The 25,894-nt window shown below is 37.7% G+C and overlaps 1 protein-coding gene across 2 annotated transcripts in view; it reads left to right on the top strand.

Moving 5' to 3' along the window:
• LOC106090543 (uncharacterized) overlaps positions 1 to 25,894 on the top strand; it is a 226,792-nt gene that overhangs the window by 168,755 nt on the left and 32,143 nt on the right. The window lies entirely within an intron of this gene.

Genomic DNA, 25,894 nt, shown 5'->3' with positions numbered 1-25,894 from the left:
CGATGGATCAAGTGGAGGAAGATATCTTCGACTATTATCCTCGTTCTACAAAATAGAGCTAGTTACCTTTATGATTGAATCCTTGAGGAATTCCACCATACCACCGCTGCCATTTGGATGTGTGCTTGTTATACAGCGAAGCACCTGTTTTTCTTTTATGTCCTATGACACTTGGTTAAGAAGACAACTACACACAAAGCTTTTCTCCGCTTTAAAGTATTTTTATTCATCTTATTATTGCAACTATTTCAGTAAGTAATATTTAGCTTGAATTCATAACAATCAAAGAGATCTGAGTCGTCTACGTCAAGTTTGCTCTTTACATTTCATTAAATGTTTCTTGTTTTCCACGTATGAAATCAAGCTAAAATTGCAGGTACAAATTATATTTTGCCTAAAATTCTTTGTTTCCTTCTGCTTACAGAAAATAGCATCACGTTTGAAATTGTTGTACTGGTAATAACGAAATGTGGCCTTTTCCCTTTTATATTTGGCCCTTTTATATTGTGTCATTACTGAGATTTTTCCAAGAGATAAGGATTGCCCTAAATGATCAATCATCATGACACTGCTCAATGCATAATTCAAAATGTTCTGGTGTTATAATGAAAAGCAAGATTGGAGAGAAGGACTCCAGAAGTCATTGCTGGTAATTGGCTTTAAAATTAAAATTCATAACACGTCCGAGCCATAAAGTGGTTTTAGTAGTTTTGGCTTTCCGAAAAACAAGGCCCGAAAACAAGTTCTCTGAGCATTTGTAATATTCATAACTCATTTAGTAATCCATTACAAATCCATCAAAATAAGACACTTCCTTGGTCTCCAAATACATCTTAAATGGAAAATCTGTGAAAGTAGACACCCACACAAAGGCAAGTAACAAAAACAATTTCATCCTATGGTGACTAAACGCTTTCGGAATTAATATTATAGGTAACCTTTGCTCTCGCCGGACTTTGGAGTTTATACCCAAAGTATATTTACGAAAGGAAACCCACTAAATAAACCCCTCAACGAAAAAAAGGCTATACAAACAAAACCCTCCTGCCTACATCCTTGTTGTGGGCAAACGAAAAAGGACAACACTTTTAGGACAATGTAAACAACATTTGTTTTTCTTTTCTTTTTCCTTTCGACATACAGAACACAGGCACACACTCAGCGGCTCCTTGAGGCGAAATAAAGATTTTAACCATATCCCAAGATAGAGGAAAGCCTTCCTTTTATCCCTGGGCCCCTACCCCTCCCATTGTGTGTAAGCGCGATGGTTCAAAAAGGGAACATGGCAGGGAAATATGTATTTTGTTACATATTTAACATCGATTTGCAGTAAATCTAAACAAATCTCTATTGTGGGCCGTTGTGGTAGGCCAGTGTAACCAAAAGTGGAGCAAACTAACCGTCTGTCCGTCCGTCCTTTTGACCATTTAATCCCAATGCACAAAACTATAAGAATGGCCAAAGAGAACAAAAGAAGGGAGCAATAAAGAGGAAATAACAAAAAGGATCTGTTTTGGAATATTTGTTCGTATGCTTATTGAATTGGAAATTTGATATGGGTTCCTAAGAGTCCTAGCAACAACAACAACAAGAACATTAGAAGCAGGACAACAAACGGAATTTAAATGCTATTTATGCTTAAAGAATTTCTAAGTGGTCTGTTCGGCATTCTAATAATTGAGACATGGACAATATCTGAACCAAAAAAAAAAAAAACACCCGAATGAACAAAACCAAAAATATCATAGACCACAAAGCAAAAGGCCACCACCTCCTGTAAAAGGGCCGAATACAGCCATAGGTTCATCATTGTATTACTTCGGTTCAAATCAAACATCAATATATTTCCTGTTAAAACACTCGAACCTTATCGCCATGCCACATATTGGCCAAGGCACGCATAAATTTCATTTGGTCAAAAGCGACCGTCACCCTGTACTCTGAAAAAAAGGGTCTATTATCTTTGACCTCTACTTGAAAATGGATATGAGCCTTTTTGTTCTGTTTGTTTGTTTGTTTAGCTTTCGGTTTTTCGATTTATCTTTTGTGGAATCAATCAAAATGTCAAAATATGCTTTCCCTTAAACGCTAGATAGCTCTTCCTTGAGTGTTGCCCCCAAAATAAACGATTTACTCATTAAAATTTGCTACGTGATGTCCTTGTGGGCCAAAGCTTTGGGAAAATATGGAAAAATTGGTTAAGTGCTTTAAAATGATAATAGACAACAGCTCGAATAATTTGAAAATGAAAATTTGCATTTGAAAAATATTTAAATGAGAAACCTTAAGGTATTTTTATCAATGAAAAAGTGGATGTGTTAGGAGCAGTTTCACAACACTGAAAATGATTTTTCATGAAATAATAGTTAAAAAATACGACGGCTCAACTAACATGTGTACGGCGATAAGCTCCCTTAAAAAGAAGATGATTTGTTGTTAATATACAGATTAATTGATTCAGAGATTGTGCTGATCCGACTAAAGTCTCCTAATCCAACTCAAGGAATCTATATAGTGATTCTGCAGTCAGATTTGTCGGTTTTTCCGGGTCTGGATATAGATGATTGGTGCCATTGTGTACTGCAAATATTGGGGATGATATCGTCTAACATTGAGCGATATGGGTTCAATTTGCTACACTATTTATATCTGAATTGAGTCCAAGTAACTCTAGATAGGTCGTTCTCATCATCTACTATTGGTGCTAGGCGTCCACCAAGGATTATATTTAGTTAATACGTTGAAGTCGCATTGGTTAGCGTACCCTGCAAGCTCTTTTCTATGAGGAAGTTGTAGGTGAACCGGTGATGTGTTGTCAGACCGCGTCCCTTAACATCCAGATACTCTTCTTGACATGTCTAGGAGAGGGTTCTGGCTTAAGGAGTTATTTTAGGTAAGGTTGGTTGAAAAGGTTAGGCTGTTGTATAATCTAAATACAAAAAGTAACCTTGAAAATGAATCTAAGTCAGGAATTCCATGCTATTAACAAAAAGCCTAATTGTTTTCCGTACCACGCCTCTAAGTAGTTTCATGTCTGTTACTGTACCCCCACCTTACCTTATTGCCGGTGCCTGTTAGCCGCAACATCCGAAATTTCTCTAAAGAAATTATCGATTAAATCTTTTTTAAAGACAAATTTTTAAATTTATTGTTCATCTGGTGTTAACTATAATTTTAACAATCAAGTAATTGATACTTCAAACCCTGATGAAGATCGCCGGCGGTGGTTAAACTATTGGTAAAAGTTACCAATAAAACAATTAAATAAAACACCAAACACTTGCTTTTGTAAATTCTTCGATGACCTCGAGCCAAACTAAGAAGACAAAGTTATAAAATTCCTAAGGTCAACAATAAAATCACAGAATTACAAGTTTTTAACACAAAATTTTAAGAATTTTTTTTAAGAAAATATTTCAAAGAACTTTTTTAGAGACAAAGTTTTATTGATAACAAGCTGACCCGGGCCAGCTCCGCTGCGCCTTCTTTTACTTTATATGGGGTGAGGTGGTCCGTTAGATATATGAGCAGAATAATGATATCAGATTCGCAGTACACAACCTTATACCATTAATTTAACCTCATATTACGTCCAATATGTCCATTTGGGGCAGTTTTCGGGCTTGAGCTATCCCTTGGATACTTGAACCCAAGTTTTTATACCACATTCGCTTTCTACTCTCCAATATCTTTCATTTGATACTCATTCGCCCCCTTCCAACAAATTACATAGCCTATACCTCCTTCCTGACCATATTCGTAATCTACTCGCGAATAACTTTCATTAGAGCCCCATATTGTCATTATCGTCCAATAAACTAATTTGGGGGGTTTTGGGGTCGAGGCGGCCCCCAATTACTTGGACCCAATTTTTAATATGGAATTTGTACTCTACTCTTGAATACCTTTACTTTAAGTCCCATATTGTCCCAATCGGTCCACTTTTATTTTTGGCTGGTACTTTTGGGGTAGGGGGGAGGGTCCGCCCCCAATGCGATATCAAAAAATTATATAGCCTATTGCACCTTCCGGACCACTCCCCACAATCTGTGAAGATTTCAAAGTAATCGGTTTAACCGTTTTTGAGTCTATATAGAACAAACAAACTTACAAACCCACAAACAAACAAACAAACATACAAACAAACACAAATTCATTTTTATACCCTCCACCATAAGATGGGGGGTATACTAATTTCGTCATTCTGTTTGTAACTACTCGAAATATTCGTCTGAGACCCCATAAAGTATATATATTCTTGATCGTCGTGAAATTTTATGTCGATCTAGCCATGTCCGTCCGTCTGTCCGTCTGTCCGTCCGTCCGTCCGTCCGTCTGTCTGTCGAAAGCACGCTAACTTCCGAAGGAGTAAAGCTAGCCGCTTGAAATTTTGCACAAATACTTCTTATTAGTGTAGGTCGGTTGGTATTGTAAATGGGCCATATGGGTCCATGTTTTGATATAGCTGCCATATAAACCGATCTTGGGTCTTGACTTCTTGAGCCTCTAGAGTGCGCAATTCTTATCCGATTGGGATGAAATTTTGCACGACGTGTTTTGTTATAACATCCAACAACTGTGATAAGTATGGTTCAAATCGGTCCATAACCTGATATAGCTGCCATATAAACCGATCTTGGGTCTTGACTTCTTGAGCCTCTAGAGTGCTCAATTCTTATCCGATTGGAATGAAATTTTGCACGACGTGTTTTGTTATGATATCCAACAACTGTGCCAAGTATGGTTCAAATCGGTCCATAACCTGATATAGCTGCCATATAAACCGATCTTGGGTCTTGACTTCTTGAGCCTCTAGAGTGCGCAATTCTTATCCGATCAGAATGAATTTTTGCACGACGTGTTTTGTTACGATATCCAACAACTGTGCCAAGTATGGTTCAAATCGGTTCATAACCTGATATAGCTGTCATATAAACCGATCTTGGGTCTTGACTTCTTGAGCCTCTAGAGGGCGCAATTTTTATCCAATTTGAATGAATTTTGGCACGTAGTATTTTGTTATTATATCCAACAACTGTGCCAAATATGGTTCAAATCGGTTCATAACCTGATATAGCTGCCATATAAACCGATCTGGGATCTTGACTTCTTGAGCCTCTAGAGGTCGCAATTTTTATCCGATTTGCCTGAAATTTTGTACGACGGATTCTCTCATGACCATTAACATACGTGTTTATTATGGTCTGAATCGGTTTATAGCCTGATATAGCTCAAATATAAATCGATCTCTCTATTTTACTTCTTGAGCCCACAAAGGGCGCAATTCTTATTCGAATTGACTGACATTTTACACAGGTCTCCAACATATAATTTAATTGTGGTCCAAACCGGACCATATCTTGATATCGCTCTAATAGCAGAGCAAATCTTTTCTTATATCCTTTTTTTGCCTTAGAAGAGATGCCGGGAAAAGAACTCGACATATGCGATCCATGGTGGAGGGTATATAAGATTCGGCCCGGCCGAACTTAGCACGCTTTTACTTGTTATATATTGTATATAGATTTTCTTAAATATTTTTTAAGACAAAATTTAAATGAGATTTTTTCCTAAAAAAATAATTTTATTAAAAACAAAAGTCCTCGAGGTTTAATTAAAAACAACAAGTAAAAGCGTTCTAAGTTCGGCCGGGCCGAATCTTACATACCCTCCACCATGGATTGCATTTGTCGAATTCTTTTCCCGGCATAGCTTCTTAGGCAAAAAAGAATATAAGAAAGATTTGCTCTGCTATTAGAGCGATATCAAGATATGGTCCGGTTTGGACCACAATTAAATTATATGTTGGAGACCTGTGTAAAATGTCAGCCAATTCGAATAAGAATTGCGCCCTTTGGGGGCTCAAGAAGTAAAATAGAAAGATCGATTTATATGGGAGCTGTATCGGGCTATTGACCGATTCAGACCATAATAAACACGTATGTTGATGGTCATGAGAGGATCCGTCTTACAAAATTTCAAATCGGATAATAATTGCGACCTCTAGAGGCTTAAGAAGTCAAGATCCAAGATCGGTTTATATGACAGCTATATCAGATTATGAACCGATTTGAACCTTATTTGACACAGTTGTTGAAAGTAAGAATAAAATAAGTCATACAAAATTTCAGCCAAATCGGATAGGAATTGCGCTCTCTAGAAGCTCAAGAAGTCAAGTCCCCAGATCTGTTTATATGACAGCTATATCAGGTTAGGAACCGATTTGAACCATATTTTTCACAGTTATTGGATATTATAAAAAAACACGTCGTGCAAAATTTCATTCCAATCGGATAGGAATTGCGCACTCTAGAGGCTCAAGAAGTCAAGACCCAAGATCGGTTTATACGGCAGCTATATCAGGTTATGGACCGATATGAACCATATTTGGCACAGTTATTGGATATCACAACAAAATACTACGTACAAAATTCCAGTCAAATCGGATAAGAATTGCGTACTCTAGAGGCTCAAGACCCAAGATCGGTTTATATGACAGCTATATCAGGTTAGGAACCGATTTGAACCATATTTGGCACAGTTATTGGATATTATAACAAAATAACATTCCAATCGGATAAGAATTGCGTACTCTGGAGGCTCAAGAAATCAAGACCAAAGATCGGTTTATATGGCAGCTATATCAAAACATGGACCTATACGGCCCATTTACAATATCAACTGACCTACACTAATAAGAAGTATTTGTGCAAAATTTCAAGCGGCTAGCTTTACTTCTTCGGAAGTTAGCGTGCTTTAGACGGACAGACGGTCGGACATGGCTAGATCGTCACGACGATCACTTAATGGGGTCTCAGACGAATATTTCGAGTAGTTACAAACAGAATGACGAAATTAGTATACCCCCCATCCTATGGTGGAGGGTATAACAAAATTGAATAAAACATCCTGGTATAAAAGTATTAAAAATTTCGGTTTAAAAGCACTTTCTGATTCGATTTAGCTATGTCCGTCTGTCCGTTTGTCTGTCCATGTATTCTTGTGATCAAGGTACGTGTCGCATTTATTACCCGATTGTCATGAAATTTTGCGCAAGTCTCTTTTTTGGCCCAAGGACGAACGCTTTAGGTTTTGAAATCGGTTCAGATTTAGATGTAGCTCCCATATATATTTTTCATCCGATATGGCCTTTAAAGGCTGTAGAAGCCACAATTTTGGTCGGTTCTTTGCAACATTTGCCATGAAGTGTTTCGTTTGACGTTTTTATGTGTGTGCAAAATTTCATAAAAATTGGTTCAGTTTAGATATAGCTCCCATATATCTTTCATCCGATATGGGCTTTTAAGGCTGTAGAAGCCACAATTTTGGTCCCATCTTTACAGAAATGGCACGAGGTATTTTATTCAACATCCTCATTTGTGTGCAAAATATCATAAAAATCAGTTCAGATTTAGATAAAGCTCCCACATATACTTTTCATCCGATGTGGAATTTTATGGCTATAGCAGCCACGTTTTTGGTAGGATGTTTATAAAATTTTGCACAAAGTCTTTTCTTTGAAGTTTCAACACTGCAAGATTTCATAAAAATTTCAAAAAAAAAAAAAAAAAAAAAAAAAAAAATATATATATATATATATATATATATATATATATATATATATATATATATATATATATATATATATGTATATATATATATATATATACATATATATATATATATATTTTATCCAATATGGAGTTTTAAGGCTGCAACAGCCACAATGTTGGTCGGTTCTTTACAAAATTTGGCATGAGGTATTTCGTTCGACGTCTTCATATGCGTGCAATATTTCAAAAAACTCGGTTCAGAGTTAGATATACCTCATATAGATATCTTTCATCCGATTTGGGCTTTAAATTCTTTAGAAGGCACAATTTGTGTCCGATCTTTAAAAGATTTTGCGCGAAGTGTTTGTTTTGAGGTCTTCATATGTGTGCAAAATTTCATAAAAATTGGTTCAAATTTAGATATAGCTCCCATATATATCTTCCATCCGATATGGCCTTTTAAGGCTGTAGAAGACACAATTTTTGTCCGTTGTTTAAAAAAGTTAGCACGAGATGTTGTGTTGGACGTTTTCATTTGTGTCCAACATTTCGTCCAAATAAGTCCAGATTTAGATATAGCTCCCATATATATCTATCACCAGATATTGAATTTTCAGGCCGTAACAGTCACAATTTTGGCGCAATATTTACAAAATTTTGCATTCAACGTTTTGTCCAAAACCGTGGGCAAAATTTCATTAAAATCGGTCCTGGTTTAGATATAGCTCCCATATATATCTTTCATCCGATATGGACTATTAAGGCTGCGGAAGCCTCACTTTTGGTTAAATCTTTACAAAATTAATCATGATGTGTTTTATTTAACGTCTCATCAAAATCAACCCAGATTTAGATATAGCTCCCTTATTTATATTTCATCCGTTATAGAGTTTTAACGCTGTAGAAGCCACAATTTTAGTTCGATCTTAACAAGATTAACCACGAGGTGTTTAATTTGTCGTCGCAATGCGTGTACAAAATTTCACTTCGATTTCGATTTAGATTTACTACTCCCATATATATTATACCCACCACCGAAGGATGGTGGTATATTCATTTTGTCATTCCGATTGCAACACATCGAAATATCCATTTCCGACCTCATAAGGTATATATATTCTTGATCAGCGTAAAAATCGAAGACGATCTATGTCCGTTCGTCTGTCTGTTGAAATCACGCTACAGTCTTTGAAAATAGAGATATTGAGCTGAAATTTTGCACAGATTATTTTTTTGTGCATAAGCAGGTTAAGTTCGACGATGGGCTATATCGGACTATATCTTGATAATTATTTAATTTTGCTGAAATTTGGGACAGTGAGTTGTGCTAAGAAATTCAACATTCTTCAAAAATTTGGCTCTGATCGGTCCATAGCTGCCATATATACCGATCGTCCAATTTAGGGACTTAGACCCATAAAAGCCACATAAATTATCCGATTTTTCTTAAATTTAGAACAGTGAATTGTGTTAGGCCTTTCGACACCTTCTTTAATTTGGCCTAGATCGGTCCAGATTTTGATATAGCTGCCACATAGACCGATTAATTGAAGGCTTTTGGGCCCATAAAAGGCGCGTTTATTGTCCGATGTCGTCGAAAGTTGGGACAGTGAGTTTTGTTAAGCCCCTCGACTTACTTTAGCGATATGGCACAGATCGGTCCAGGTTTGGATTTAGCTGCCATATAGACCGCTATCTCGATTTAAAGACTTGGCCCCATAAAAGGCTCATTTATAATTAATGTTAGGCTTTTCGCCATCCATGTCGTTTATGGTTCAGATCGGTTTATTTTCAGATATAGGTACTAAAAATACCAATATTTTGTTACACACAATTGAACAATGACTTGTACTTAATTATATTTGGTCCAAATCGGAACATATTTCGATATAGTTGCTATGGGGCATAAGGCGTGCATTTTTCACCGGATTTTGCCGAAAGGTGGTTTACATATATTCCCGAGGTGGTGTGTATCCAAAGTTCGGCCCGGCCGAACTTAACGCCTTTTTACTTATTTTTATCCGATATGTTTTTTATTTAAAATTTTTATTTTTTTTTTTATTTCAATTTTTTTGTGGAAATTTTTTTTTTCTACTTTGTCCGGAGTCGAAGTGGAGATAATTTTCTCGACTCCGACTCCGGGCAAAATTGCTCTACTCCGAATCCCACTCCCGACTCCGAAAAAATCTCACTCAAAAACTCGACAACAATGTAGCATTGAAATGAGACATGTAAATAAATTTGGACATTTAAAGTAGCAGGAGTAAATGTTGGTTGACAACAGAAGTAATAACAACCTCAAAAGTTGTTTCTTGTCCATGGCTAAGGACGAAAAGCCGAAAATATGATTTATTGTTTTTAACATTTCGTGTTAACTTTTTACTGCTATCATATATATTGCTTGAGTGAGGGAAAAAGTTAAAGCTTACATTTTAACTTCATTGGCCCCAGCTTTTTTTGGAAGACACATGAGAAGCAAAGAAATATAAGGAATTAAAGGCATTTGAGTACTATATATATACTTTTTTTTAAATTCCTTAGAAGAAAGTCCTTTATACGAGGGTTGTGTGTGGATAATGTGGCATATATGCTTTTCACTAAATTTGTATACCATTCCCCATAGGATGGAGTATACTAACATCGTCATTTCGTTTGTAATACCTCGAAATATTGAACTAATACTTTGATGGCTGTAAAACTATACTTTGAAGGTCATAACATTAAGTCGATCTAGCCATGTCCGTCAGACTGTCGAAAGCACTCCAGCTTTTGAACGAGTAAAGCTAGCCGCTCCAAAATTCCCACGAATACTTCTTATTAATGTAGGTAGGTTGGCATTGAAAATCATAAAATGTACAATTGCGAACAAAAAGTTTCGGTGTATATGCTTTGGCTTGTTTTATTGTTACTTAAACAGAGTGAATTTGTTTGCTAAAAGCCAATACGACAAGATATGACCTATTGTGCTCGTAATTAATTTTAGCCTCTCCGCCCTATATACATCGATAACATTGTGGAACACAGCAAAAAATAACAGCAATCACAGATTATGGAAGAACAGGCAAAAAGAGAAGACACGTGTATGGGCGTTTTGAAAGTTTGCATCGAAAAGTGTTAAAGTTCCGTTTAAAACCTCTTCATGGTTAGATCGGTCCACACCCTTTGCCTTTTTGGCATTAGTTTGCCTAGCTTACATGTCGCTAGAGGCATACCCACAGATTCCATTTATACGGGAATATGTAAGGTACTTCTTAGTCTCGCAAGCTCATCTGCTCAACAATTGCCTGGGATATCTCTGTGGCCCGGCACCCAGAACAGGTGAATTTTAAACTGTTCAGCCATTTCGTTGAGAGATCTGCGACAGTCAAGGGTGGTTTTTGAATTCAGAAATTTGTTCTTCTGGGATTCGATAGCTGCCTGGCTGTCTGAGGGGATATTTATTTATGCCAAACGTCGTTATGACATAACATCTCAGCCATTCCACCACTACTTTGATGGCAAGGATCTCCGCGTAATAACACACTAAAGTGGTCGAGTAATCTTCAGAGTACACCCCAAAGCCCACCTATTGTCCAGCATGGATCCCTCCATATAGAAGTCTATGCAACTTCTTCTATCAGGGCTATTGTAGTTCCAATCGGTCCTATTAGGAACTTTTTATCAAAAAGCGTTTCAGGCAATATGTAATCCCACATCGGGCATTGCATTAAGCATAACACAGTGTCCGGAGGACACTGCTGCTGCTGTCGAAGTAGCTTTTGAGTTCCTGGTCCACCCCTTGAGCCTAAGCCAACCGGATAACCAACCCACACAGGGCTTCTTGGGTACCGCTTCGACGACTTCTACTGTCTTGAACGTGGCGTTTCCTACAATCCGCCAGACCTTAGATATGTGGTCGATAGTTCCTCACACAAGTGTTCAGCAACAACCCAGCGGGAAGAGGCTCCCATATAAACTGATCTCCCGATTATATTTTTGAGGCTCTAGAGGACGCAATTCTTATCCGATTTGAATGAAACTTTCTCCCATTACCTTCTACATGGCATGTATGGTCTGAATCAGATGGACTAGCACGCTTTTCAAGCGGCTAGCTTTACTCCTTCGGAAGTTAGCGTGTTTTCGAAAGACAGACGGACGGACATGGCTAGATCGACATAAAATTTCACGACGATCAAGAATATATATACTTTATGGGGTCTCAGACGAATATTTCGAGTAGTTACAAACAGAATGACGAAATTAGTATACCCCCCATCCTATCGTGGAGGGTATAAAAAAGCTATCCCAAAATTCAAACCATGTGTTCTCATTTTAGAAAGTTCCTTGTTATAAAAATGTCTGTTCTCATTTTTAGACTGTTCAAATTTGTAAGAGTTCGAATTTCCAAAAGTCTATTTATTGAAAAATTTTTTCGGAATAAAATCAGATTTGGATATAGTTTTGGACCTACGTCCACTGTGGTGTGCGTTATCAACTTCGTCCTACTTAAGTCCGTACTTGTTTTTTTTTTATCTGAACGAACGGAAGTGACCTGCTCCTAAAATAAAGAATTATCGACGAGTTTGGTACCAATTTAAAAAAATAAAAAGACGTTAAATTTGGCCGGGCCGAACTTTGGGTGTCCACAACCTGGGGTATATATATAAACCACTTTTCTTCATAATCCAGTGAAAAATGCATAAATTTGGAGCAAACTTGGCACGGACATTGAGTGGTCTAATAAGTACAAGTCATTGTTCAGTTTTGTAGAACAAAATATTGGTCTTGTTGGTAGCTATATCCTAATATAGACCGATCTGAACCATATACGACACGGATGTCGAAAAGCCTCACATAAGTCCCTGTGTCAAATTTCAGTGAAAACGGATCATAAATGCGCCTTTTAAGGGACCAAGACTTTAAATCGAGAGATCGGTCTGTATATTGTATATAAGTTGTATATGGGATGTCGAAGGGTCTAATACAAATCACTGTCCCAAATTTAGGGGAAATCGGACAATAAAAGCGTCTTTTATGAGACCAAGACCTTAAATCCGATTTGGGCGAAATTGTAGAAAGATGTCAAAGGGCCTAACACAATTCACAGTCTCAAATTTTGGCAAAATTGGACTATAAATGAGCCTTTTATGGCCCCAAGACTTTAAATCGAGAGATCGGTCTATATGGCAGCTATATCCAAATCTGGAGCGATCTGAGCCAAATTGAAGAAGGATGTCGAGTGGCCTAACACAACTTACTGTCCTAAATTACAGCCAAGTCGGATTATAAATGTGGCTTTTATGGGCCTTAGACATTATTTCAACCGGCGGACATGGCTAGATCATCTTAGATTTTTACGACGATTAAAAATATATACTTTATAGGGTTGGAAGTGGATATTCCGATGTGTTGCAAACGGAATGACAAAATGAATATACCCTCATCTTTTGGTGGCGGGTATAAAAAGCGATTTCAACGCATTAATTTCATATATATTTTTTATGGAGGGTTAAAAAAGCTCGTGCAATGAGTCGCTTCAAAGTTAGCAAACGTTACATATGTCATAAGAAGAGTTTCGTAAATATCCTGTTTAAGTTTCCGCATCGCAACATAATTTTCAAATTCTCCCATTTATATGAATTTTTCCATTTTAAGCAGTTTTGTCGTTGAGCAATTCACTTTCTTATTACATTACCCTCCTTTTTGTGTGTTTGTCGTATCTAGGATACATACTTCTATATTATCCACATATGTGGTGGTTTCTTGTGAGACTTCAAATTTATTTACCACTTCAAGCAACGCACAACAAGGCTGCTATCGTCCTTTTAACATTTCGGTTGGCATAAGTTGCGTATCGTTGCTAAATCTTTGATGCCTTTTGACACACAACAGGTGGGAAGAGGAGAGGAAGTGATGTGACATTTATATGACAGACACTAAAAATTGTTCACATGTTGCTTCATCATCTTCAAAAAGTTCCTGCCCTGCATGCTTTGTATGCCATATAAATGTTAGAGACATTCTAAAACTCTCTTTCACACAAACACACATTCCCTTACACACCCTCGTATGTATAGCCACAAACAACTACTTGTGTGTGTGTGTGAACTTTTTACTAATGATTAATTATGACAACAAATATGTGTGAGGTTGGGCTTGAAGTCGAGAGGTGGCCATAAAGTTGCCACTGTTTCTTTGGAATATGTGTATGATACCATGTTTATGACATAGACAAAGTGTAAGGTAAATTAATGTTTTAGGGGCCATTACAAATTATATTAAAAAGTTAATAAAATGTTTTGTGTCGGTTGTATTATAATTAATTGATTTTTGATAGCACATACAGTTTGACAAAAGGGAACGATTTCAAAGGGCAAGTTTGACATGAAAGTAATTGTGTAGGTCGATTAGAATATGAATATTGCATAGCTGCAGGTGGAAATTTCACCTTGGGGTGCTACTGGCTTGGGATTTTTAGACTGACATAAATATAAATATATCGAGGTTTATGGTTATGAGATAAATACTTTTATTCCTTTTATTATAGGCCACAAAAACAATTTTGGTAATAACTTCCAGCCAAAGAAGCAATACCTTAAAATAAGGATCATATATTTAAATTTCAGGCGCTAAGTTAAACCGACACCAATCATTTCTAATTATACCCTCCACCATAGGATGGGCGTATACTAGTTTCGTCATGACATTTTAAGTCGATCTAGCCATGTCCGTCCGTCCGTTCGTCTCCGACTTTCGAAGGAGTAAAGCTAGACACTTGAAATTTTACACAAATACGTCTATTGGTGTAGGTCGGTTGGGATTGTAAATGGGGCATATAGTTGCATATTTTGTTATAGCTGCCATATAACCCGATCTTGGATTTTGACTTCTTGAGCTTCTAGAGGGCGCAATTCTTATCAGATTTGGCTGTAATTTGCGCGTAGTGTTTCGGTATCACTTCCGACAGCTGTGCCAAGTATGGTCCAAATCAGTTGATGACCTGATATAGCTGCCATATAAACAGACCTTGGATCTTGACTTCTAGAACTTCTAGAGGGCGCAATTCATATCCATGAATTTGCATGAAGTGTTCTAGTATAACTCCCAACAACTGTGGCAAGTATAGTCTAAATCAATGCATAACCTGATATAGCCGCCATACAAACAGATCTCCGGATTAGACTTCTTAAGCCTCTAGAGGACGCAATTCCAATCGGATTTGGCTGAAATTTTGCATGACGTGTTTCGTTATCACTTCCAACAATTGTGCTAAGTATGGTTGAAATCGGTTGATAACCTGATATAGCTGCCATATAAACCGATCATGGGACTTGACTTCTTGATCTTCAAGAGGTCGCAATTCTTATCCGATTTGGCCGAAATGAAATGTTTTATTTTGGTTTTCAGAAACTGTGTCAAGTATGGTCTAAATCTGTCCTTATCCTGATATAGCCGCCATACACACCGATCTTCCGATTAGATTTCTTGGGCTTCTAGAGGGCTCAATTCTTATCCAATACGGTTGAAATTTTGCGTGTGTCGTTTTGGTATGACTTCCATCAACTGTTCCAAGTATGGTGTAAATCGGTATATAACCTGATATAGCTGCCATAAAAATCGACTTCCCAGTTTGACTTTTTGAGCCTCTGGAGAGCGCAGTTACAACTCGATTTGGCTGACATTTTGGAGGTGGTGTTTTTCTATTTGAAAAAGTCGTTCAAAAATCTTGACATATGCGATGCATGGTGGAGGGTATATAAGATTCGATCCGGCCGAACTTAGTATATTTTGAATTGTTTTACTTGTATTTGCTGCATGTATTGTTGTTGTGACATAACATTTCTTCTTTTTTAAAAATGATATTTTTAAACATAGCATCATTAATTCTAAAAACAATTATTTATGAGCGTCATAAAAACAAACAAATCGCATAATTTTAAATTTTTTCTATAGATGTTGGTATAAGAACAACTGTCAAACTCCATATAAAATCTAGTAAGGAAAAGCTAAAGTCGGGTGCAGCTGACTATATAATACCCTACACCTTGAGTCTAACTCCTATTTTAAACAATTTTGTATACTTACTGAAAAATTTTACAGAACAATAAGATGTGATATGAAGATGGGACCAAAATTCTGGCTAAAGCAGTTTTAAAGGCAAATATCGTCTAATAAAAAAGTGACTTGTGCGAAATTTCATGGCAGTCGGTCAGCAAATGCTACCTCTAAGTTGATTACAAGAATACATTGACAGACAGACGGACATAGCTTAATCGTTGGGTCTATTCCTTCTCCTTCTTACCGTTGTTAACAAATGAACAAAGCTATAATACCCTGTGCCACAGTAGTGGTGTAGGGTATAATAACTGTTAATGAAAAATGTGTGAAATATTAAAATGTTTTTTTAGGCTAATGTCGTAAAAGTAACAATTAGGCACAATTATGTCTAGTGTACTATGATGACATGATTGTGTTGTTACAGAAAATTTTCTGTACATATAACACACATAAACCCATATAAACCGATCTCCCAATTAGACTTCTTGGCCCCTGGAAGTCGCAGTTTTTGTCCGATTTGGCTGAAATGTTGCATATAGTGTTCTGCTATGACTTCCAACAACTGTGCCTAGTACGGTCCAAACTGGTCTATAACCTGATATAGCTCCCATATAAACCGATCTCCGTATTTGACTTCTTGAACCCTTAAAAGTCTTAATTTTCTTCCGATTTGTCTGAAATTTGGATCAAAGACTTGAGTTATGACTTTTAACATCCATGCCAGATATGATCCGAATCGATTTATAAACAGATGTAGCCCCCTTATAAACCTATGCTCGTATTTGACTTCTTTAGCCCTTAGAAGTCTAAATTTTCACATGATTTGGCTGAAATCCGTGCCAAGTTTTTTCCGAGTCGGCTAATATGGTGATATACTCAAACTCAGTTAACAAACTCAGTTAATAAGGGTTAATTTTTAGCGGAATCCATGGCAGTGGATACTCAAGTTTCGTCCGGCCGAACTAAGCACACTTTTACTTTTAAATATTTTAAATTTCGTATACTTTCTTAATTCAATAAAAACTAAAAAGAAATAATTGCAATAGAAGGAAAGTCATCACCAACGAATTTAAACGCAAAATTTTATAAATATTCTGTTTACTCTTATTAATTCGAATTGAAAAAGTGATTTATTTGTACTTACATTGTAAACATGTATGTCCTTTCACTTCAGCGATCAAAACTAAAATAAATAAATACTTTGGGATGTCCGTCCGTCTGTCTGTAGAAAGCACGCCGCTTGAAATCTTGCACAAATGCTTCTCATTAGTGAAGGTCGGTTGGGATTTTAAATGGGCCATACCGGTCCATGTTTTGATATACCTGCCTTATAAACCGATCTTGCGTCTTGACTTCTTGAGCCTTTAGAGAGCGCAATTCTTATCCGATTGGAATGAAATTTTGCACGACGTGTTTCGCTATGACTTCCAACAACTGTGGTAGCTGCAATATAAACCGATCACGAATCTCGATTTCTGGAGCCACTATAGGGAGCAATTCTTATCTGATTTGAATGAAATTTTGCACAAAGTATTTTGTTTTGATATCCAACAACTGTGCCAAGTTTGGTTCTAATCGATAATTAACCTGATATAGCTGTCATAAAAACCGATCTGGAGACTTGTTTTCTTGAGCTTCTAGAGGGCGCATTTCCATCCGATTTGGCTGAAATATTGCATGACGTATTTTATTCAACACCTGTGCCAAATAGGGTTCAAATCGGTTAATAACCTGATATAGCTGCGATATAAACCGATCTGTGATCTTGACTTCTTGTTATACCCTCCACCATAAGATGGGGGGTATACTAATTTCGTCATTCTGTTTGTAACTACTCGAAATATTCGTCTGAGACCCCATAAAGTATATATATTCTTGATCGTCGTGAAATTTTATGTCGATCTAGCCATGTCCGTCCGTCTGTCCGTCCGTCCGTCCGTCCGTCCGTCCGTCCGTCCGTCCGTCCGTCCGTCCGTCCGTCCGTCCGTCCGTCCGTCTGTCCGTCCGTCCGTCCGTCCGTCCGTCCGTCCGTCCGTCCGTCCGTCCGTCCGTCCGTCCGTCCGTCCGTCCGTCTGTCTGTCGAAAGCACGCTAACTTCCGAAGGAGTAAAGCTAGCCGCTTGAAATTTTGCACAAATACTTCTTATTAGTGTAGGTCGGTTGGTATTGTAAATGGGCCATATCGGTCCATGTTTTGATATAGCTGCCATATAAACCGATCTTGGGTCTTGACTTCTTGAGCCTCTAGCGTGCGCAATTCTTATCCGATTGGGATGAAATTTTGCACGACGTGTTTTGTTATGATACCCAACAACTGTGCCAAGTATGGTTCAAATCGGTCCATAACCTGATATAGCTGCCATATAAACCGATCTTGGGTCTTGACTTCTTGAGCCTCTAGAGTGCGCAATTCTTATCCGATTGAAATGAAATTTTGCACGACGTGTTTTCTTATTATATCCAACAATAGTGCCAAGTATGGTTCAAATCGGTCCATAACCTGATATAGCTGCCATATAAACCGATCTTGGGTCTTGACTTCTTGACCCTCTAGAGGGCGCAATTCTTATCCGATTGGAATGGAATTTCGCACGACGTGTTTTGTTATGATACCCAACAACTGTGCAAAGTATGCTTCAAATCGGTCCATAACCTGATATAGCTACCATATAAACCGATCTTGGGTCTTGACTTCTTGAGCCTCTAGAGGGCACAATTCTTATCCGATTTGAATGAATTTTTGCACGAAGTATTTCGTTATGATATCCAACAAGTGTGCCAAGTATGGTTCAAATCGGTTCATAACCTGATATAGCTGTCATATAAACAGATCTGGGGATTTGATTTCTTGAGCTTCTAGAGGGCGCAATTCCTATCCGATTTGGCTGAAATTTTGCATGACGTATTTTATTTTTACTTTCAACAACTGTGTCAAATAAGGTTCAAATCGGTTCTTAACCTGATATAGCTGCCATATAAACCGATCTGGGATCTTGACTTCTTGGCCCCTAGAGGTCGCAATTATTATCCGATATGCCTGAAATGTTGTACGGTGGATCCTCTCATGACCATCAACAAACGTGTTTATTATGGTCTGAATCGGTCTATAGCCCGATACAGATCCCATATAAATCGTTCTCTCTATTTTACTTCGTGAGCCCCAATTGGCGCAATTCTTATACGAATTGGCTGAAATTTTACACAGGTCTCCAACATATAATTTAATTGTGGTCCGAACCGGACAATATCTTCATATCGTTTTAATAGCAGAGTAACTCTTTTCTTATATCCTTTTTTGCCTAAGAAGAGATGCCGGGAAAAGAACTCGACAAATGCGATCCATGGTGGAGGGTATATAAGATTCGGCCCGGCCGAACTTAGCACGCTTTTACTTGTTTTTTCTAAATTTGTTCAAAAATTACTTCAATGGAGTAGGGCAAACATTTTCATATTTTTGTACCCACCACCGAAGGATGGGGGCATATTCATTTTGTCATTCTTTTGCAACACACCGAAATGTCGATTTCCGATCCCATAAAGTATATATATTCATGATCAGCGTAAAAATCGAAAACGATCTAGCCATGTCCGTCCGTCTGTCTGTTGAAATCACGCTACAGTCTATAAAAATAGTGATATTGAGCTAGAACTTTGCACAGACTCTTTTTTATACCCACCACCGAAGGATGGGGGTATATTCATTTTGTCATTCCGTTTGCAACACATCGAAATATTCATTTCAGACTCTATAAAGTATATATATTCTTGATCTAAGACGATCTAGACATGTAAACATCTAAGACGATCTAGACATGTCCGTCCGTCTGTCTGTTGATATCACGCTACAGTCTTTAAAAATAGAGATATTGAGCTGAAACTTTGCACATATTCTTTGATTGTCCATAAGCAGGTTAAGTTCGAAGATGGGCTATATCGGACTATATCTTGATATAGCCCCCAAATTGACCGATACGCCGATTTAGGTTCTTAGGCCCATAAAAGACACATTTATTATCATATTTTGCTGAAATTTGGGACAGCGAGTTGTGTTAGACCCTTCGACATCGTTGGTCAATTTGGCCAAGATCGGTCCAGATTTGGATATAGCTGCCATATAGACCGATCCTAAGATTTGGGGTCTTGGGCCCATAAAAGCCATATTTATTATCCGATTTTGCTGAAATTTGGGACAGTGAGTTGTGTTAGGCCCCTCGACATCCTTCGTTAATTTGGCCCTGATCGGTCCAGATTTGGTTATAGCTGCCATATAGACCGATCCCTTGATTTCGGGTCTTAGGCCCACAAAAGCCACATTTATTATCCGATTTTGCTGAAATTTGGGGCACTGAATTGTGTGAGGTCCTTCGACATTCTAATTTGGCCTTGATCGGATCAGATTTTCATATAGCTGCCATATAAACCGATCTCTCGATTTAAGGTTTTGGGCGCATAAAAGGCGCATTTATTGCCCGATGTCGCCGAAATTTGGAACGGTGAGTTATGTTGAGCTCCTTGATATACTTTTGCAATATGGCACAGATCGGTCTATACTTGGATATAGCTGCCATATAGACCGATCTCTCGGTTTTAGGTTTTGATGGCCATTAAAGGTGCATTTATTGTCCGATGACGCTGAAATTTGGGACAGTGAGTTATGTTATGCCCTTCGATATCTTTCTTCAATTTGGCTCAGATCGGTCTAAATTTAGATATAACTGCCATATAGACCGATCTCTCGATTTAAGGTTTTGGGCCCACATAAGGCGCATTTTTTGTCTAATGTCGCCGAAATTTAGGGCATTGAGTTGTGTTGTGCCCTTTGACAACTTTCTGCAAATTGATCCAGATCGGTTTAGACTTGGATAAAGCTGCCATATAATAAGCTGCCATAAAAAGTACATTTATAATCCGATTTTGCTGAAAGTTTCCACAGTGACTTATGTTAGTCCTTTCAAAATATAAGCAAGCAGATTTTGCGGAAATCGTTTTCACGCCCGAGACAAAAATGTCGCCAATGCAAAATATTAGCGGGCAGCTTTTACTTTTTAAATAAGAACTCGTTTCAACAATTTTTCTTTAAAATGTCAATTAATAAATCCAACTATCGATTTTTTTTTCAAAATTTAAGATTTAATCGAAACATGTGTGTAGAAAATTGCTTTATGACATATTACAAATATATTTTGTATCGTACATAATAAATTAACTCTCTCATGCGCGAATTAAATTGGGCATGGCTATTTTTATACCCTCCACCATAAGATGGGGGGTATACTAATTTCGTCATTCTGTTTGTAACTACTCGAAATATTCGTCTGAGACCCCATAAAGTATATATATTCTTGATCGTCGTGACATTTTATGTCGATCTAGCCATGTCCGTCCGTCTGTCCGTCCGTCCGTCCGTCCGTCCGTCCGTCCGTCTGTCTGTCGAAAGCACGCTAACTTCCGAAGGAGTAAAGCTAGCCGCTTGAAATTTTGCACAAATACTTCTTATTAGTGTAGGTCGGTTGGTATTGTAAATGGGCCATATCGGTCCATGTTTTGATATAGCTGCCATATAAACCGATCTTGGGTCTTGACTTCTTGAGCCTGTAGAGTGCGCAATTCTTATCCGATTGGAATGAAATTTTGCATGACGTGTTTTGTTATGATATCCAACAACTGTGCCAAGTATGGTTCAAATCGGGTTATAACCTGATATAGCTGCCATATAAACCGATATTGGGTCTTGACTTCTTGAGCCTCTAGCGTGCGCAATTCTTATCCGATCAGAATGAAATTTTGCACGACGTATTTTGTTATGATATCCAACAACTGTGCCAAGTATGGTTCAAATCGGTCTATAACCTGATATAGCTGCCATATAAACCGATCTTGGGTCTTGACTTCTTGAGCCTCTAGAGTGCGAAATTCTTATCCGATTGAAATGAAATTTTGCACGACGTGTTTTGTTATTATATCCAACAACAGTGCCAAGTATGGTTCAAATCGGTTCATAACCTGATATAGCTACCATATAAACCGATCTTGGGTCTTGACTTCTTGACCCTCTAGAGGGCGCAATTCTTATCCGATTGGAATGTAATTTTGCACGACGTGTTTTGTTATGAAACCCAACAACTGTGCCAAGTATGGTTCAAATCGGTCCATAACCTGATATAGCTACCATATAAACCGATCTTGGGTCTTGACTTCTTGACCCTCTAGAGGGCACAATTCGTATCCGATTTGAATGAATTTTTGCACGAAGTATTTCGTTATGATATCCAACAACTGTGCCAAGTATGGTTCAAATCGGTTCATAACCTGATATAGCTGTCATATAAACAGATCTGGGGATTTGATTTCTTGAGCTTCTAGAGGGCGCAATTCCTGTCCGATTTGGCTGAAATTTTGCATGACGTATTTTCTTTTTACTTTCAACAACTGTGTCAAATAAGGTTTAAATCGGTTCATAACCTGATATAGCTGCCATATAAACCGATCTGGGATCTTGACTTCTTGACCCCTAGAGGTCGCAATTATTATCCGATATGCCTGAAACTTTGTACGACGGATCCTCTCATGACCATCAACAAACGTGTTTATTATGGTCTGAATCGGTCTATAGCCCGATACAGATCCCATATAAATCGTTCTCTCTATTTTACTTCGTGAGCCCCAATGGGCGCAATTCTTATACGAATTGGCTGAAATTTTACACAGGTCTCCAACATATAATTTAATTGTGGTCCGAACCGGACCATATCTTGATATCGTTTTAATAGCAGAGCAACTCTTTTCTTATATCCTTTTTTGCCTAAGAAGAGATGCCGGGAAAAGAACTCGACAAATTCGATCCATGGTGGAGGGTATATAAGATTCGGCCCGGCCGAACTTAGCACGCTTTTACTTGTTTTTTTTTTTTTTGAGTGGACATATGAGTTTACCTTTTGTTTACCTCATTATCAACTGAAAAAATATCAATGTCTTAGCCGCCCTGGTTCAAGTGTATTAAATTTAAATACAAGTTGATTTTTTTGTTCAATTGCCGATTATTTATTTTATTATTTCAATATGTGTATGGTAGGACCCAACACAATTATTTTTTGAGTATTGGACCACAAGTGCACATTGCATTTGCTACATTTACAGCTTGGAAACCCAGAGTTGCATACTAAAGGGTGATTTTTTTGAGGTTAGGATTTTCATGCATTAGTATTTGACAGATCACGTGGGATTTCAGACATGGTGTCAAAGAGAAAGATGCTCAGTATGCTTTGACATTTCATCATGAATAGACTTACTAACGAGCAACGCTTGCAAATCATTGAATTTTATTACCAAAATCAGTGTTCGGTTCGAAATGTGTTCATTCACCGTAACGTTGCGTCCAACAGCATCTTTGAAAAAATACGGTCCAATGATTCCACCAGCGTACAAACCACACCAAACAGTGCATTTTTCGGGATGCATGGGCAGTTCTTGAACGGCTTCTGGTTGCTCTTCACTCCAAATGCGGCAATTTTGCTTATTTACGTAGCCATTCAACCAGAAATGAGCCTCATCGCTGAACGGTGAATGAACACATTTCGAACCGAACACTGATTTTGGTAATAAAATTCAATGATTTGCAAGCGTTGCTCGTTAGTAAGTCTATTCATGATGAAATGTCAAAGCATACTGAGCATCTTTCTCTTTGACACCATGTCTGAAATCCCACGTGATCTGTCAAATACTAATGCATGAAAATCCTAACCTCAAAAAAATCACCCTTTACATCTGCCACCTTTTTCCTATAAATGATTAATACCATCAAATCGTATGAATTTTGCAAGCTCTTCACCAGTACACTATGGGCAATATGGGAGGCCACCGTAGCGCAGAAGTGATCATGTCCGCCTATTACGCTGAACGCCTGGGTTCGAATCCTAGCAAGAGCATCAGAAAACAAAAAAATAATAATTTCGCCCCCTATAAGCTCAAGAAGTCAAGTGGGGCTATCAGTTTATACGGGAACTAAATATGTCAGGGTATAACCAATTTGGACCATGCTTGGCACGCCTGTTGGAAGTAACAGCAAAACTTTGCGTGCAAAATTTGAGACAACTCGGAAAAGAATTGCGTACTCTAGAGGCTCAAGAAGTCATGATCCGATATCAGTTTATAATGCAGCTGTATCAGGTTATGAACTTATTTTGCCCATTCTTAGCACAGTTTTTGGAGGTCAAAACAAAATACCTCATGCAAAATTTCACCCAATTCGAAAGAAGGTTTTATTTTTCGAACTAAGTAATATTTTCACTCCGGGCTATTTTTAATTCCTCATTTACCTCTCTTAATTAAGTTATTAAACTTGGTTTTAAGATGAATTAATTATATTCATGTTTTTTAACACTTTTATAAAACAACGTTTTTTTGCTAAACGAATTTGTCGTTCTCGGCATAACAGCTACTAACTGAAGTCGTGCACAACAGCCTTCCAACTTATCAGCTTATATAACGGTATAATAACTTAGTTAAGATTTTACAACTATTGACTACCGATGTCCATTATATAGGACATGGCAATTTTCGGAATGCACTACACTCACATTTGGCTTAATTTCTATTTTTTGTATGCATTTTACTAAGTAACGCTTTTTCTTTCCAGAAAAAAACACTGCTTATATGTTAGCAATAGATAACCACAATTATTCAAATCTAATTTAAGAAAATATGGTGGAGGGTATAAAAACGAAAATGTGTTATTTTGGACGACAGCGTCACACAAAGTCAAAATTAAACTGACTAAATACGTGTTGCGTTGGCCATCATTGATATAGGTAAATAAAATAACTGCCCCGTAATGCACTCAACAAAAAAATATAAAAAAAACCATATGAGTAGTTAACTCTTGATGGCGATGGGAGAATGGAGAGAGCATAGAAACGTGTCGTACCATTACGGTGGCGTGAGGTGTATGGTGTTCACGCGAGGACTTCGAGTGTGAACAGCTTTACAGACAATAAACAGGTCATCAGAGCAATAACAACCAGGACGATAAGGCCAAGAATAGTCTTGGATTGTAAGAAGGAGATGAACGCCTTCTCTGAGGTTGACGCGATCCCGATCGTGTCAAGCATAACACTTAGCTTCTGCCAGACCAAAGAGAGAGAGCTCCCTTATCATCATGGCAGTGGTCACAGCATGCCAACTATGTTAGCCAAATGTCCAAGGATATTCAGTGAATCATAAAATTCAGTGTATCAGATGGTGTCGTCTCCAATGCGACTGTGTTGCGTATGCAAGCCATCCTTTCGGACCCACCTAAGCATTGAACAGTTGGTGGATTTTTGAAGCGCCGTCCACAAGGCTATAACACCATATGGCGTCAATCCCATGGCAGCTGGTTGTACGTACCGGAGTGACCAGATGGAGTCCATCATCGGCAAGAGCTGTCGACTCAGTGTACAACGCACTGCTACAATGACAACCATATGGCATAATAAGTCTGAGAAGGGTGGTATACAGCCAGTACACGACCCCGGTCAAAGTGCAAATCTGTTTAAAACACAAGTTTACGTTTGAGCAGTAGTTATAAAATATACCACAGTTGGTCCTTGGTACTTCCTCTCCTTGGAAGGCAAATGTGTGTGAATTTCTTGCACCGAATGCCTTTAGACATTGTAGATAGACAAATTTAAAATTGGTGTCATGGCCCAAAGGTGAGAGGTGCATCATCTGTGGTCAAGCTTATATTGCATAGAATCTGTGTTATCCAACGTGAATTATAAAAGAAATGCATATTGTATGTATATAGACATTTTAAGCTGAACACCTGGGATCAAATCCTGACGAGAAGATCAGAAAACTATCAGCGGTATCCCTTCCAATACCGGCGACATTTGTGAGGTACGGCTATAAAAAGGTAGATCCTTACCATTGAGCTTAAAATTTGAATTGAAATACACTCATTTACATTTTTGAAGTTTAACCCCTGTGTATAATTTGTTTGCAAAGCGGAAATCATTCAACTAATAAACATTTGTCGTTTTAATGAATATGAAAAGTTGAATTCAAATTGGAATATTGGAATACTTGTAATAATTTTTGATAGTATTATCAGAACTCCACATACTAAACTATCTACAAAGGTGCTCACAAAGACAAACCTTAAGATGGATTGAGGGATGAAAATTAATTTCATAAATCAATCCGAAAAGAAAATATTAATGTTTCCAAGCGATTGTAAGGCAAATTAAATAAGATCAATTTTTCCTTATTATGCTCCAACAGAAACGATTAAACAACAACAAAAAGCAATAAAGGAAGTAAATTTTG

Source organism: Stomoxys calcitrans, chromosome 3 (genome assembly GCF_963082655.1).
Source record: "Stomoxys calcitrans chromosome 3, idStoCalc2.1, whole genome shotgun sequence".
NCBI classification, from domain to species: domain Eukaryota; kingdom Metazoa; phylum Arthropoda; class Insecta; order Diptera; family Muscidae; genus Stomoxys; species Stomoxys calcitrans.
Note: the sequence above shows the minus strand (reverse complement) of the source record. Positions and strands in the feature narration are given on the sequence as shown.